The sequence below is a fragment of the Salminus brasiliensis genome, chromosome 18 (assembly GCF_030463535.1).
Source record: "Salminus brasiliensis chromosome 18, fSalBra1.hap2, whole genome shotgun sequence".
Classification (NCBI taxonomy): Eukaryota; Metazoa; Chordata; class Actinopteri; order Characiformes; family Bryconidae; genus Salminus; species Salminus brasiliensis.
The window spans coordinates 20,212,666-20,226,946 of NC_132895.1; the positions used below are offsets into that span (position 1 = coordinate 20,212,666).

General features: G+C 39.1%; 18 non-coding genes across 18 annotated transcripts; all 18 read left to right on the forward strand.

The window, feature by feature from the left end:
* The first annotated feature begins 289 nt into the window (after window positions 1-289).
* trnav-aac (transfer RNA valine (anticodon AAC)) lies at window positions 290-362 on the forward strand. The gene has a single exon. It is a non-coding gene; the product is annotated as a tRNA-Val (tRNA).
* Window positions 363-2,325: 1,963 nt separating this feature from the next.
* trnav-cac (transfer RNA valine (anticodon CAC)) lies at window positions 2,326-2,398 on the forward strand. Its single transcript has one exon. It is a non-coding gene; the product is annotated as a tRNA-Val (tRNA).
* A 593-nt stretch (window positions 2,399-2,991) lies between these two features.
* On the forward strand, window positions 2,992-3,064 carry trnav-aac (transfer RNA valine (anticodon AAC)). Its single transcript has one exon. It is a non-coding gene; the product is annotated as a tRNA-Val (tRNA).
* A 455-nt stretch (window positions 3,065-3,519) lies between these two features.
* Window positions 3,520-3,592, forward strand: trnav-cac (transfer RNA valine (anticodon CAC)). Its single transcript has one exon. It is a non-coding gene; the product is annotated as a tRNA-Val (tRNA).
* A 594-nt stretch (window positions 3,593-4,186) lies between these two features.
* Window positions 4,187-4,259, forward strand: trnav-cac (transfer RNA valine (anticodon CAC)). The gene has a single exon. It is a non-coding gene; the product is annotated as a tRNA-Val (tRNA).
* Window positions 4,260-4,852: 593 nt separating this feature from the next.
* trnav-aac (transfer RNA valine (anticodon AAC)) lies at window positions 4,853-4,925 on the forward strand. Its single transcript has one exon. It is a non-coding gene; the product is annotated as a tRNA-Val (tRNA).
* Window positions 4,926-5,380: 455 nt separating this feature from the next.
* trnav-cac (transfer RNA valine (anticodon CAC)) lies at window positions 5,381-5,453 on the forward strand. Its single transcript has one exon. It is a non-coding gene; the product is annotated as a tRNA-Val (tRNA).
* Window positions 5,454-6,046: 593 nt separating this feature from the next.
* Window positions 6,047-6,119, forward strand: trnav-aac (transfer RNA valine (anticodon AAC)). Its single transcript has one exon. It is a non-coding gene; the product is annotated as a tRNA-Val (tRNA).
* A 455-nt stretch (window positions 6,120-6,574) lies between these two features.
* On the forward strand, window positions 6,575-6,647 carry trnav-cac (transfer RNA valine (anticodon CAC)). Its single transcript has one exon. It is a non-coding gene; the product is annotated as a tRNA-Val (tRNA).
* A 593-nt stretch (window positions 6,648-7,240) lies between these two features.
* trnav-aac (transfer RNA valine (anticodon AAC)) lies at window positions 7,241-7,313 on the forward strand. Its single transcript has one exon. It is a non-coding gene; the product is annotated as a tRNA-Val (tRNA).
* A 455-nt stretch (window positions 7,314-7,768) lies between these two features.
* trnav-cac (transfer RNA valine (anticodon CAC)) lies at window positions 7,769-7,841 on the forward strand. The gene has a single exon. It is a non-coding gene; the product is annotated as a tRNA-Val (tRNA).
* Window positions 7,842-8,434: 593 nt separating this feature from the next.
* Window positions 8,435-8,507, forward strand: trnav-aac (transfer RNA valine (anticodon AAC)). The gene has a single exon. It is a non-coding gene; the product is annotated as a tRNA-Val (tRNA).
* Window positions 8,508-8,962: 455 nt separating this feature from the next.
* trnav-cac (transfer RNA valine (anticodon CAC)) lies at window positions 8,963-9,035 on the forward strand. Its single transcript has one exon. It is a non-coding gene; the product is annotated as a tRNA-Val (tRNA).
* A 1,121-nt stretch (window positions 9,036-10,156) lies between these two features.
* trnav-cac (transfer RNA valine (anticodon CAC)) lies at window positions 10,157-10,229 on the forward strand. The gene has a single exon. It is a non-coding gene; the product is annotated as a tRNA-Val (tRNA).
* A 593-nt stretch (window positions 10,230-10,822) lies between these two features.
* trnav-aac (transfer RNA valine (anticodon AAC)) lies at window positions 10,823-10,895 on the forward strand. Its single transcript has one exon. It is a non-coding gene; the product is annotated as a tRNA-Val (tRNA).
* Window positions 10,896-11,350: 455 nt separating this feature from the next.
* On the forward strand, window positions 11,351-11,423 carry trnav-cac (transfer RNA valine (anticodon CAC)). Its single transcript has one exon. It is a non-coding gene; the product is annotated as a tRNA-Val (tRNA).
* Window positions 11,424-12,544: 1,121 nt separating this feature from the next.
* On the forward strand, window positions 12,545-12,617 carry trnav-cac (transfer RNA valine (anticodon CAC)). Its single transcript has one exon. It is a non-coding gene; the product is annotated as a tRNA-Val (tRNA).
* A 1,121-nt stretch (window positions 12,618-13,738) lies between these two features.
* trnav-cac (transfer RNA valine (anticodon CAC)) lies at window positions 13,739-13,811 on the forward strand. Its single transcript has one exon. It is a non-coding gene; the product is annotated as a tRNA-Val (tRNA).
* Window positions 13,812-14,281: the final 470 nt, after the last annotated feature.

Sequence of the window (14,281 nt, forward strand, 5' to 3'; positions counted from 1 at the left end):
CTCCTGTCTATCCAATAAGATTCAGCAGTTTTTCCACGAAACAACTTCTACTCTTGTCCCGGCAAAAATGTGTCCAATATGGGAAACAACAGTGTCTGACAATAAACCTTTAAGAATAAATGAACACCTGGGAAATGTAGCCCAACTTTCTGATTTCATACCAAATGTCTGACACGTACAGTTCTCTCTGTGAGGACCAAACTTCACCCATCAATATTTCTCCGTAATAATGAAGCCCTGTAATAGTCCTCCCGCTGAAGAAGGGTTCACAGGGACCTGGCGGGCAGAGGTTTCCGTAGTGTAGTGGTTATCACGTTCGCCTAACACGCGAAAGGTCCCCGGTTCGAGACCGGGCGGAAACAATGTTTATTCTGCAACTTTCGAACATTAAATCATCATCTGTAAACTACAGTCATTTCACTTTCATATCAGGACCATTTCGAGCTATGAAAACCGTGCTCTTTTTGCAAACTATTTCAAATCAGAAATTCCATTTGAAGGAGTAAAGGTTTTTCCCACGAAATACAATAAAATAAAAGATTCTTATTATTTCTTTTAGAATTTTCATTAGAAATGAAATACTTTGATTTTACCATGCTTATTTCTTTCTAATGGCATTTGAAATGCTTGTACAAATGAAACTCTTCTAAAAGTCAAATTGTATGTTTAGTCAATGAAATAGTAAACTTGTAATCTGTATTAATGAAAGCCTGTAAGTGTCTGACGAAAATTGTTCCGGTCAATATGTCTTTGTAATGGTGAAAGTTTTTCAGAGCTATTCCTTGAGCAGGGGTCTATAGCTTTTGAGGCTACAAGTGTCGTGTTCTTAGTTATTTATAGCGCGGGTAAATGACTTCCAAGACAACTCCAGTTAACTTCCAACGAGCGAGTACTTTATTATCGAACTTGACCTATCTCCCGCCTGCTATATCCCCCTCACCATGTGCTCCCCCCATAATACCTTGCACCAGGTAAATATCAGCTAATCCAGCAGAGGGTGCTACAATACTACCACATCTCCCCTTTTGAGCAGGACAAAACAATTATTGTCATAGAAGCTACAAATAAACAACAGCAAAAAAAATGCATTGTGCGTTTAACATTTAACCTGCTTATACCTTCAACCTAAAACCTACTGTCATATCTTAAAAACAATCTGACAACTTAAAATAGACAGGTCAGCAGGACTTAACACAAAACTTTTGTTTTTCTAAACCTGGGGGTCAGGGTGAACTACCTGAACCTCCCGAGTCAGCTGAGGGGGTTATTCTGCCCCATCTTGACAGCTGCTCAACCTAGACTAGACATGAATGTTCATTACAAGTCCAGTTTCTGTGGCTTCACTATCAGCCTCCCAGATCTGGTTCTGGGTATAGTGAGCTCCGGTTTGGCACAGGGTGTTTGTGTCACTTGAGTCTGTATGGTTTGTACGTTCTTTGATGCATGTTCTGCAATTCAGCACAAGTTCATTAAGCTGTTGGCTTAACCCAGGCCACCACACACTTTGCCTTGCACGCTCCCGGCATTTCACCACACCTTGATGACCCTCATGTAGTTTTGCTAGGATGTCATTCCTCAGAGCAGAGGGAATCTCGGACTGCTAGTGATGTGTTTAAATCCATATGTTGCCGCAAACTCAGTAAAAATGCTGGACGAGTACTGAGGACCGTTGTCACTGACGACGACCTCTGGGATGCCATGTCGAGCAAAAATGGACTTAAGATGCAAGGTGATGTCAGCAGATTTTGTGAGTGAGAGGTTTACCACTTCAACATAACGTGAGTAGTAATCTACTACCAATAGGTATGTTTTCCCTTTCAGCGTAAACAGATCAGTGCCCAACTTTTGCCAGGGTCTCTCGGGCAAGTCTGTTGGGATTAGTGGTTCTGTGTGGTTTGGTGAAGTCGAAAGGCTCCGGCGGCTGTATGCTGAATGTAGCACTCGGGCCGGGCACGGGCGGCTGGCTGCCCCCGGCGGCTGCGTTGCCTGAAGCTCCCTCCATCTCCGGGTCTCTTGGCTAACAAGCTAACCGCTAACTACTGCGCAAACAGCGTCTAAACTTATGCAAAACAAACCAATAATTTATATATATACTTCTTCAAGACCTATTCTGACACCATGTCGTGTTCTTAGTTATTTATAGCGCGGGTAAATGACTTCCAAGACAACTCCAGTTAACTTCCAACGAGCGAGTACTTTATTATCGAACTTGACCTATCTCCCGCCTGCTATCTCCCCCTCACCATGTGCTCCCCCCATAATACCTTGCACCAGGTAAATATCAGCTAATCCAGCAGAGGGTGCTACAATACTACCACAACAAGAGTTTCCGTAGTGTAGTGGTTATCACGTTCGCCTCACACGCGAAAGGTCCCCGGTTCGAAACCAGGCGGAAACAGTGTTTTTCGAACTCTCTTACAGACTAAACCTGAAGTGGAAATTCAGATCCCGTACACTTCTGAAAAAAATGGATTGAAATCAGAAACTATATATGCTTCCAAGGCTTTGAAGTTCAACTGTGCAACACCACAGCAAAACATTTGGGCTTTCTTTATATTATTTGATTTAAATCAGTGTGAGAAAACTGTTTTATCCTGGTTGGCATTGCTCCAGCTAACAAAAATATGTTCTCAGAACGGACCACCAACGTTTCACTTGGATTAATGTGTTCCCTCAACATGACTCTAAATTGTAGAACAACACTCCTGTCTATCCAATAAGATTCAGCAGTTTTTCCAAGAAACAACTTCTACTCTTGTCCCGGCAAAAATGTGTCCAATATGGGAAACAACAGTGTCTGACAATAAACCTTTAAGAATAAATGAACACCTGGGAAATGTAGCCCAACTTTCTGATTTCATACCAAATGTCTGACACGTACAGTTCTCTCTGTGAGGACCAAACTTCACCCATCAATATTTCTCCGTAATAATGAAGCCCTGTAATAGTCCTCCCGCTGAAGAAGGGTTCACAGGCATCTGGCGTGCAGAGGTTTCCGTAGTATAGTGGTTATCACGTTCGCCTAACACGCGAAAGGTCCCCGGTTCGAGACCGGGCGGAAACAATGTTTATTCTGCAACTTTCGAACATTAAATCATCATCTGTAAACTACAGTCATTTCACTTTCATATCAGGACCATTTCGAGCTATGAAAACCGTGCTCTTTTTGCAAACTATTTCAAATCAGAAATTCCATTTGAAGGAGTAAAGGTTTTTCCCACGAAATACAATAAAATAAAAGATTCTTATTATTTCTTTTAGAATTTTCATTAGAAATGAAATACTTTGACTTTACCATGCTTATTTCTTTCTAATGGCATTTGAAATGCTTGTACAAATGACACTCTTCTAAAAGTCAAATTGTATGTTTAGTCAATGAAATAGTAAACTTGTAATCTGTATTAATGAAAGCCTGTAAGTGTCTGACGAAAATTGTTCCGGTCAATATGTCTTTGTAATGGTGAAAGTTTTTCAGAGCTATTCCTTGAGCAGGGGTCTATAGCTTTTGAGGCTACAAGAGTTTCCGTAGTGTAGTGGTTATCACGTTCGCCTCACACGCGAAAGGTCCCTGGTTCGAAACCTGGTGGAAACAGTGTTTTTCGAACTCTCTTACAGACTAAACCTGAAGTGGAAATTCAGATCCCGTACACTTCTGAAAAAAAAAGGATTGAAATCAGAAACTATATATGCTTCCAAGGCTTTGAAGTTCAACTGTGCAACACCACAGCAAAACATTTGGGCTTTCTTTATATTATTTGATTTAAATCAGTGTGAGAAAACTGTTTTATCCTGGTTGGCATTGCTCCAGCTAACAAAAATATGTTCTCAGAACGGACCACCAACGTTTCACTTGGATTAATGTGTTCCCTCAACATGACTCTAAATTGTAGAACAACACTCCTGTCTATCCAATAAGATTCAGCAGTTTTTCCACGAAACAACTTCTACTCTTGTCCCGGCAAAAATGTGTCCAATATGGGAAACAACAGTGTCTGACAATAAACCTTTAAGAGTAAATGAACACCTGGGAAATGTAGCCCAACTTTCTGATTTCATACCAAATGTCTGACACGTACAGTTCTCTCTGTGAGGACCAAACTTCACCCATCAATATTTCTCCGTAATAATGAAGCCCTGTAATAGTCCTCCCGCTGAAGAAGGGTTCACAGGGAACTGGCGGGCAGAGGTTTCCGTAGTGTAGTGGTTATCACGTTCGCCTCACACGCGAAAGGTCCCCGGTTCGAAACCGGGCGGATACAGTGTTTTTCGAACTCTCTTACAGACTAAACCTGAAGTGGAAATTCAGATCCCGTACACTTCTGAAAAAAATGGATTGAAATCAGAAACTATATATGCTTCCAAGGCTTTGAAGTTCAACTGTGCAACACCACAGCAAAACATTTGGGCTTTCTTTATATTATTTGATTTAAATCAGTGTGAGAAAACTGTTTTATCCTGGTTGGCATTGCTCCAGCTAACAAAAATATGTTCTCAGAACGGACCACCAACGTTTCACTTGGATTAATGTGTTCCCTCAACATGACTCTAAATTGTAGAACAACACTCCTGTCTATCCAATAAGATTCAGCAGTTTTTCCACGAAACAACTTCTACTCTTGTCCCGGCAAAAATGTGTCCAATATGGGAAACAACAGTGTCTGACAATAAACCTTTAAGAATAAATGAACACCTGGGAAATGTAGCCCAACTTTCTGATTTCATACCAAATGTCTGACACGTACAGTTCTCTCTGTGAGGACCAAACTTCACCCATCAATATTTCTCCGTAATAATGAAGCCCTGTAATAGTCCTCCCGCTGAAGAAGGGTTCACAGGGAACTGGCGGGCAGAGGTTTCCGTAGTGTAGTGGTTATCACGTTCGCCTAACACGCGAAAGGTCCCCGGTTCGAGACCGGGCGGAAACAATGTTTATTCTGCAACTTTCGAACATTAAATCATCATCTGTAAACTACAGTCATTTCACTTTCATATCAGGACCATTTCGAGCTATGAAAACCGTGCTCTTTTTGCAAACTATTTCAAATCAGAAATTCCATTTGAAGGAGTAAAGGTTTTTCCCACGAAATACAATAAAATAAAAGATTCTTATTATTTCTTTTAGAATTTTCATTAGAAATGAAATACTTTGATTTTACCATGCTTATTTCTTTCTAATGGCATTTGAAATGCTTGTACAAATGACATTCTTCTAAAAGTCAAATTGTATGTTTAGTCAATGAAATAGTAAACTTGTAATCTGTATTAATGAAAGCCTGTAAGTGTCTGACGAAAATTGTTCCGGTCAATATGTCTTTGTAATGGTGAAAGTTTTTCAGAGCTATTCCTTGAGCAGGGGTCTATAGCTTTTGAGGCTGCAAGAGTTTCCTTAGTGTAGTGGTTATCACGTTCGCCTCACACGCGAAAGGTCCCCGGTTCGAAACCGGGCGGAAACAAAGTTTTTCGAACTCTCTTACAGACTAAACCTGAAGTGAAAATTCAGATCCCGTACACTTCTGAAAAAAATGGATTGAAATCAGAAACTATATATGCTTCCAAGGCTTTGAAGTTCAACTGTGCAACACCACAGCAAAACATTTGGGCTTTCTTTATATTATTTGATTTAAATCAGTGTGAGAAAACTGTTTTATCCTGGTTGGCATTGCTCCAGCTAACAAAAATATGTTCTCAGAACGGACCACCAACGTTTCACTTGGATTAATGTGTTCCCTCAACATGACTCTAAATTGTAGAACAACACTCCTGTCTATCCAATAAGATTCAGCAGTTTTTCCACGAAACAACTTCTACTCTTGTCCCGGCAAAAATGTGTCCAATATGGGAAACAACAGTGTCTGACAATAAACCTTTAAGAATAAATGAACACCTGGGAAATGTAGCCCAACTTTCTGATTTCATACCAAATGTCTGACACGTACAGTTCTCTCTGTGAGGACCAAACTTCACCCATCAATATTTCTCCATAATAATTAAGCCCTGTAATAGTCCTCCTGCTGAAGAAGGGTTCACAGGGAACTGGCGGGCAGAGGTTTCTGTAGTGTAGTGGTTATCACGTTCGCCTAACACGCGAAAGGTCCCCGGTTCGAGACCGGGCGGAAACAATGTTTATTCTGCAACTTTCGAACATTAAATCATCATCTGTAAACTACAGTCATTTCACTTTCATATCAGGACCATTTCGAGCTATGAAAACCGTGCTCTTTTTGCAAACTATTTCAAATCAGAAATTCCATTTGAAGGAGTAAAGGTTTTTCCCACGAAATACAATAAAATAAAAGATTCTTATTATTACTTTTAGAATTTTCATTAGAAATGAAATACTTTGATTTTACCATGCTTATTTCTTTCTAATGGCATTTGAAATGCTTGTAGAAATGACATTCTTCTAAAAGTCAAATTGTATGTTTAGTCAATGAAATAGTAAACTTGTATTCTGTATTAATGAAAGCCTGTAAGTGTCTGACGAAAATTGTTCCGGTCAATATGTCTTTGTAATGGTGAAAGTTTTTCAGAGCTATTCCTTGAGCAGGTGTCTATAGCTTTTGAGGCTATAAGAGTTTCCGTAGTGTGGTAGTTATCACGTTCGCCTCACACGCGAAAGGTCCCCGATTCGAAACCGGGCGGAAACAGTGTTTTTCGAACTCTCTTACAGACTAAACCTGAAGTGGAAATTCAGATCCCGTACACTTCTGAAAAAAATGGATTGAAATCAGAAACTATATATGCTTCCAAGGCTTTGAAGTTCAACTGTGCAACACCACAGCAAAACATTTGGGCTTTCTTTATATTATTTGATTTAAATCAGTGTGAGAAAACTGTTTTATCCTGGTTGGCATTGCTCCAGCTAACAAAAATATGTTCTCAGAACGGACCACCAACGTTTCACTTGGATTAATGTGTTCCCTCAACATGACTCTAAATTGTAGAACAACACTCCTGTCTATCCAATAAGATTCAGCAGTTTTTCCAATAAACAACTTCTACTCTTGTCCCGGCAAAAATGTGTCCAATATGGGAAACAACAGTGTCTGACAATAAACCTTTAAGAATAAATGAACACCTGGGAAATGTAGCCCAACTTTCTGATTTCATACCAAATGTCTGACACGTACAGTTCTCTCTGTGAGGACCAAACTTCACCCATCAATATTTCTCCATAATAATTAAGCCCTGTAATAGTCCTCCCGCTGAAGAAGGGTTCACGGGGAACTGGAGGGCAGAGGTTTCCGTAGTGTAGCGGTTATTACGTTTGCCTAACACGCGAAAGGTCCCCGGTTCGAGACTGGGCGGAAACAATGTTTATTCTGCAACTTTCGAACATTAAATCATCATCTGTAAACTACAGTCATTTCACTTTCATATCAGGACCATTTCGAGCTATGAAAACCGTGCTCTTTTTGCAAACTATTTCAAATCAGAAATTCCATTTGAAGGAGTAAAGGTTTTTCCCACGAAATACAATAAAATAAAAGATTCTTATTATTTCTTTTAGAATTTTCATTAGAAATGAAATACTTTGATTTTACCATGCTTATTTCTTTCTAATGGCATTTGAAATGCTTGTACAAATGACATTCTTCTAAAAGTCAAATTGTATGTTTAGTCAATGAAATGGTAAACTTGTAATCTGTATTAATGAAAGCCTGTAAGTGTGTGACGAAAATTGTTCCGGTCAATATGTCTTTGTAATGGTGAAAGTTTTTCAGAGCTATTCCTTGAGCAGGGGTCTATAGCTTTTGAGGCTACAAGAGTTTCCGTAGTGTGGTGGTTATCACGTTCGCCTCACACGTGAAAGGTCCCCGGTTCGAAACCGGGCGGAAACAGTGTTTTTCGAACTCTCTTACAGACTAAACCTGAAGTGGAAATTCAGATCCCGTACACTTCTGAAAAAAATGGATTGAAATCAGAAACTATATATGCTTCCAAGGCTTTGAAGTTCAACTGTGCAACACCACAGCAAAACATTTGGGCTTTCTTTATATTATTTGATTTAAATCAGTGTGAGAAAACTGTTTTATCCTGGTTGGCATTGCTCCAGCTAACAAAAATATGTTCTCAGAACGGACCACCAACGTTTCACTTGGATTAATGTGTTCCCTCAACATGACTCTAAATTGTAGAACAACACTCCTGTCTATCCAATAAGATTCAGCAGTTTTTCCACGAAACAACTTCTACTCTTGTCCCGGCAAAAATGTGTCCAATATGGGAAACAACAGTGTCTGACAATAAACCTTTAAGAATAAATGAACACCTGGGAAATGTAGCCCAACTTTCTGATTTCATACCAAATGTCTGACACGTACAGTTCTCTCTGTGAGGACCAAACTTCACCCATCAATATTTCTCCGTAATAATGAAGCCCTGTAATAGTCTTCCCGCTGAAGAAGGGTTCACAGGGATCTGGCGGGCAGAGGTTTCCGTAGTGTAGTGGTTATCACGTTCGCCTAACACGCGAAAGGTCCCCGGTTCGAGACCGGGCGGAAACAATGTTTATTCTGCAACTTTCGAACATTAAATCATCATCTGTAAACTACAGTCATTTCACTTTCATATCAGGACCATTTCGAGCTATGAAAACCGTGCTTTTTTTGCAAACTATTTCAAATCAGAAATTCCATTTGAAGGAGTAAAGGTTTTTCCCACGAAATACAATAAAATAAAAGATTCTTATTATTTCTTTTAGAATTTTCATTAGAAATGAAATACTTTGATTTTACCATGCTTATTTCTTTCTAATGGCATTTGAAATGCTTGTACAAATGACACTCTTCTAAAAGTCAAATTGTATGTTTAGTCAATGAAATAGTAAACTTGTAATCTGTATTAATGAAAGCCTGTAAGTGTCTGACGTAAATTGTTCCGGTCAATATGTCTTTGTAATGGTGAAAGTTTTTCAGAGCTATTCCTTGAGCAGGGGTCTATAGCTTTTGAGGCTGCAAGAGTTTCCGTAGTGTAGTGGTTATCACGTTTGCCTCACACGCGAAAGGTCCCCGGTTCGAAACCGGGCGGAAACAGTGTTTTTCGAACTCTCTTACAGACTAAACCTGAAGTGGAAATTCAGATCCCGTACACTTCTGAAAAAAATGGATTGAAATCAGAAACTATATATGCTTCCAAGGCTTTGAAGTTCAACTGTGCAACACCACAGCAAAACATTTGGGCTTTCTTTATATTATTTGATTTAAATCAGTGTGAGAATACTGTTTTATCCTGGTTGGCATTGCTCTAGCTAACAAAAATATGTTCTCAGAACGGACCACCAACGTTTCACTTGGATTAATGTGTTCCCTCAACATGACTCTAAATTGTAGAACAACACTCCTGTCTATCCAATAAGATTCAGCAGTTTTTCCACGAAACAACTTCTACTCTTGTCCCGGCAAAAATGTGTCCAATATGGGAAACAACAGTGTCTGACAATAAACCTTTAAGAATAAATGAACACCTGGGAAATGTAGCCCAACTTTCTGATTTCATACCAAATGTCTGACACGTACAGTTCTCTCTGTGAGGACCAAACTTCACCCATCAATATTTCTCCGTAATAATGAAGCCCTGTAATAGTCCTCCCGCTGAAGAAGGGTTCACAGGGACCTGGCGGGCAGAGGTTTCAGTAGTGTAGTGGTTATCTCGGTCGCCTAACACGCGAAAGGTCCCCGGTTCGAGACTGGGCGGAAACAATGTTTATTCTGCAACTTTCGAACATTAAATCATCATCTGTAAACTACAGTCATTTCACTTTCATATCAGGACCATTTCGAGCTATGAAAACCGTGCTCTTTTTGCAAACTATTTCAAATCAGAAATTCCATTTGAAGGAGTAAAGGTTTTTCCCACGAAATACAATAAAATAAAAGATTCTTATTATTTCTTTTAGAATTTTCATTAGAAATGAAATACTTTGATTTTACCATGCTTATTTCTTTCTAATGGCATTTGAAATGCTTGTACAAATGACATTCTTCTAAAAGTCAAATTGTATGTTTAGTCAATGAAATGGTAAACTTGTAATCTGTATTAATGAAAGCCTGTAAGTGTGTGACGAAAATTGTTCCGGTCAATATGTCTTTGTAATGGTGAAAGTTTTTCAGATCTATTCCTTGAGCAGGGGTCTATAGCTTTTGAGGCTACAAGAGTTTCCGTAGTGTGGTGGTTATCACGTTCGCCTCACACGTGAAAGGTCCCCGGTTCGAAACCGGGCGGAAACAGTGTTTTTCGAACTCTCTTACAGACTAAACCTGAAGTGGAAATTCAGATCCCGTACACTTCTGAAAAAAATGGATTGAAATCAGAAACTATATATGCTTCCAAGGCTTTGAAGTTCAACTGTGCAACACCACAGCAAAACATTTGGGCTTTCTTTATATTATTTGATTTAAATCAGTGTGAGAAAACTGTTTTATCCTGGTTGGCATTGCTCCAGCTAACAAAAATATGTTCTCAGAACGGACCACCAACGTTTCACTTGGATTAATGTGTTCCCTCAACATGACTCTAAATTGTAGAACAACACTCCTGTCTATCCAATAAGATTCAGCAGTTTTTCCACGAAACAACTTCTACTCTTGTCCCGGCAAAAATGTGTCCAATATGGGAAACAACAGTGTCTGACAATAAACCTTTAAGAATAAATGAACACCTGGGAAATGTAGCCCAACTTTCTGATTTCATACCAAATGTCTGACACGTACAGTTCTCTCTGTGAGGACCAAACTTCACCCATCAATATTTCTCCGTAATAATGAAGCCCTGTAATAGTCTTCCCGCTGAAGAAGGGTTCACAGGGATCTGGCGGGCAGAGGTTTCCGTAGTGTAGTGGTTATCACGTTCGCCTAACACGCGAAAGGTCCCCGGTTCGAGACCGGGCGGAAACAATGTTTATTCTGCAACTTTCGAACATTAAATCATCATCTGTAAACTACAGTCATTTCACTTTCATATCAGGACCATTTCGAGCTATGAAAACCGTGCTTTTTTTGCAAACTATTTCAAATCAGAAATTCCATTTGAAGGAGTAAAGGTTTTTCCCACGAAATACAATAAAATAAAAGATTCTTATTATTTCTTTTAGAATTTTCATTAGAAATGAAATACTTTGATTTTACCATGCTTATTTCTTTCTAATGGCATTTGAAATGCTTGTACAAATGACACGCTTCTAAAAGTCAAATTGTATGTTTAGTCAATGAAATAGTAAACTTGTAATCTGTATTAATGAAAGCCTGTAAGTGTCTGACGTAAATTGTTCCGGTCAATATGTCTTTGTAATGGTGAAAGTTTTTCAGAGCTATTCCTTGAGCAGGGGTCTATAGCTTTTGAGGCTGCAAGAGTTTCCGTAGTGTAGTGGTTATCACGTTCGCCTCACACGCGAAAGGTCCCCGGTTCGAAACCGGGCGGAAACAGTGTTTTTCGAACTCTCTTACAGACTAAACCTGAAGTGGAAATTCAGATCCCGTACACTTCTGAAAAAAATGGATTGAAATCAGAAACTATATATGCTTCCAAGGCTTTGAAGTTCAACTGTGCAACACCACAGCAAAACATTTGGGCTTTCTTTATATTATTTGATTTAAATCAGTGTGAGAATACTGTTTTATCCTGGTTGGCATTGCTCTAGCTAACAAAAATATGTTCTCAGAACGGACCACCAACGTTTCACTTGGATTAATGTGTTCCCTCAACATGACTCTAAATTGTAGAACAACACTCCTGTCTATCCAATAAGATTCAGCAGTTTTTCCACGAAACAACTTCTACTCTTGTCCCGGCAAAAATGTGTCCAATATGGGAAACAACAGTGTCTGACAATAAACCTTTAAGAATAAATGAACACCTGGGAAATGTAGCCCAACTTTCTGATTTCATACCAAATGTCTGACACGTACAGTTCTCTCTGTGAGGACCAAACTTCACCCATCAATATTTCTCCGTAATAATGAAGCCCTGTAATAGTCCTCCCGCTGAAGAAGGGTTCACAGGGACCTGGCAGGCAGAGGTTTCAGTAGTGTAGTGGTTATCTCGGTCGCCTAACACGCGAAAGGTCCCCGGTTCGAGACTGGACGGAAACAATGTTTATTCTGCAACTTTCGAACATCAAATCATCATCTGTAAACTACAGTCATTTCACTTTCATATCAGGACCATTTCGAGCTATGAAAACCGTGCTCTTTTTGCAAACTATTTCAAATCAGAAATTCCATTTGAAGGAGTAAAGGTTTTTCCCACGAAATACAATAAAATAAAAGATTCTTATTATTTCTTTTAGAATTTTCATTAGAAATGAAATACTTTGATTTTACCATGCTTATTTCTTTCTAATGGCATTTGAAATGCTTGTACAAATGACACTCTTCTAAAAGTCAAATTGTATGTTTAGTCAATGAAATAGTAAACTTGTAATCTGTATTAATGAAAGCCTGTAAGTGTCTGACGTAAATTGTTCCGGTCAATATGTCTTTGTAATGGTGAAAGTTTTTCAGAGCTATTCCTTGAGCAGGGGTCTATAGCTTTTGAGGCTGCAAGAGTTTCCGTAGTGTAGTGGTTATCACGTTCGCCTCACACGCGAAAGGTCCCCGGTTCGAAACCGGGCGGAAACAGTGTTTTTCGAACTCTCTTACAGACTAAACCTGAAGTGGAAATTCAGATCCCGTACACTTCTGAAAAAAATGGATTGAAATCAGAAACTATATATGCTTCCAAGGCTTTGAAGTTCAACTGTGCAACACCACAGCAAAACATTTGGGCTTTCTTTATATTATTTGATTTAAATCAGTGTGAGAATACTGTTTTATCCTGGTTGGCATTGCTCTAGCTAACAAAAATATGTTCTCAGAACGGACCACCAACGTTTCACTTGGATTAATGTGTTCCCTCAACATGACTCTAAATTGTAGAACAACACTCCTGTCTATCCAATAAGATTCAGCAGTTTTTCCACGAAACAACTTCTACTCTTGTCCCGGCAAAAATGTGTCCAATATGGGAAACAACAGTGTCTGACAATAAACCTTTAAGAATAAATGAACACCTGGGAAATGTAGCCCAACTTTCTGATTTCATACCAAATGTCTGACACGTACAGTTCTCTCTGTGAGGACCAAACTTCATCCATCAATATTTCTCCGTAATAATGAAGCCCTGTAATAGTCCTCCCGCTGAAGAAGGGTTCACAGGGACCTGGCGGGCAGAGGTTTCCGTAGTGTAGTGGTTATCTCGGTCGCCTAACACGCGAAAGGTCCCCGGTTCGAGACTGGACGGAAACAATATTTATTCTGCAACTTTCGAACATCAAATCATCATCTGTAAACTACAGTCATTTCACTTTCATATCAGGACCATTTCGAGCTATGAAAACCGTGCTCTTTTTGCAAACTATTTCAAATCAGAAATTCCATTTGAAGGAGTAAAGGTTTTTCCCACGAAATACAATAAAATAAAAGATTCTTATTATTTCTTTTAGAATTTTCATTAGAAATGAAATACTTTGATTTTACCATGCTTATTTCTTTCTAATGGCATTTGAAATGCTTGTACAAATGACACTCTTCTAAAAGTCAAATTGTATGTTTAGTCAATGAAATAGTAAACTTGTAATCTGTATTAATGAAAGCCTGTAAGTGTCTGACGTAAATTGTTCCGGTCAATATGTCTTTGTAATGGTGAAAGTTTTTCAGAGCTATTCCTTGAGCAGGGGTCTATAGCTTTTGAGGCTGCAAGAGTTTCCGTAGTGTAGTGGTTATCACGTTCACCTCACACGCGAAAGGTCCCCGGTTCGAAACCGGGCGGAAACAGTGTTTTTCGAACTCTCTTACAGACTAAACCTGAAGTGGAAATTCAGATCCCGTACACTTCTGAAAAAAATGGATTGAAATCAGAAACTATATATGCTTCCAAGGCTTTGAAGTTCAACTGTGCAACACCACAGCAAAACATTTGGGCTTTCTTTATATTATTTGATTTAAATCAGTGTGAGAATACTGTTTTATCCTGGTTGGCATTGCTCTAGCTAACAAAAATATGTTCTCAGAACGGACCACCAACGTTTCACTTGGATTAATGTGTTCCCTCAACATGACTCTAAATTGTAGAACAACACTCCTGTCTATCCAATAAGATTCAGCAGTTTTTCCACGAAACAACTTCTACTCTTGTCCCGGCAAAAATGTGTCCAATATGGGAAACAACAGTGTCTGACAATAAACCTTTAAGAATAAATGAACACCTGGGAAATGTAGCCCAACTTTCTGATTTCATACCAAAT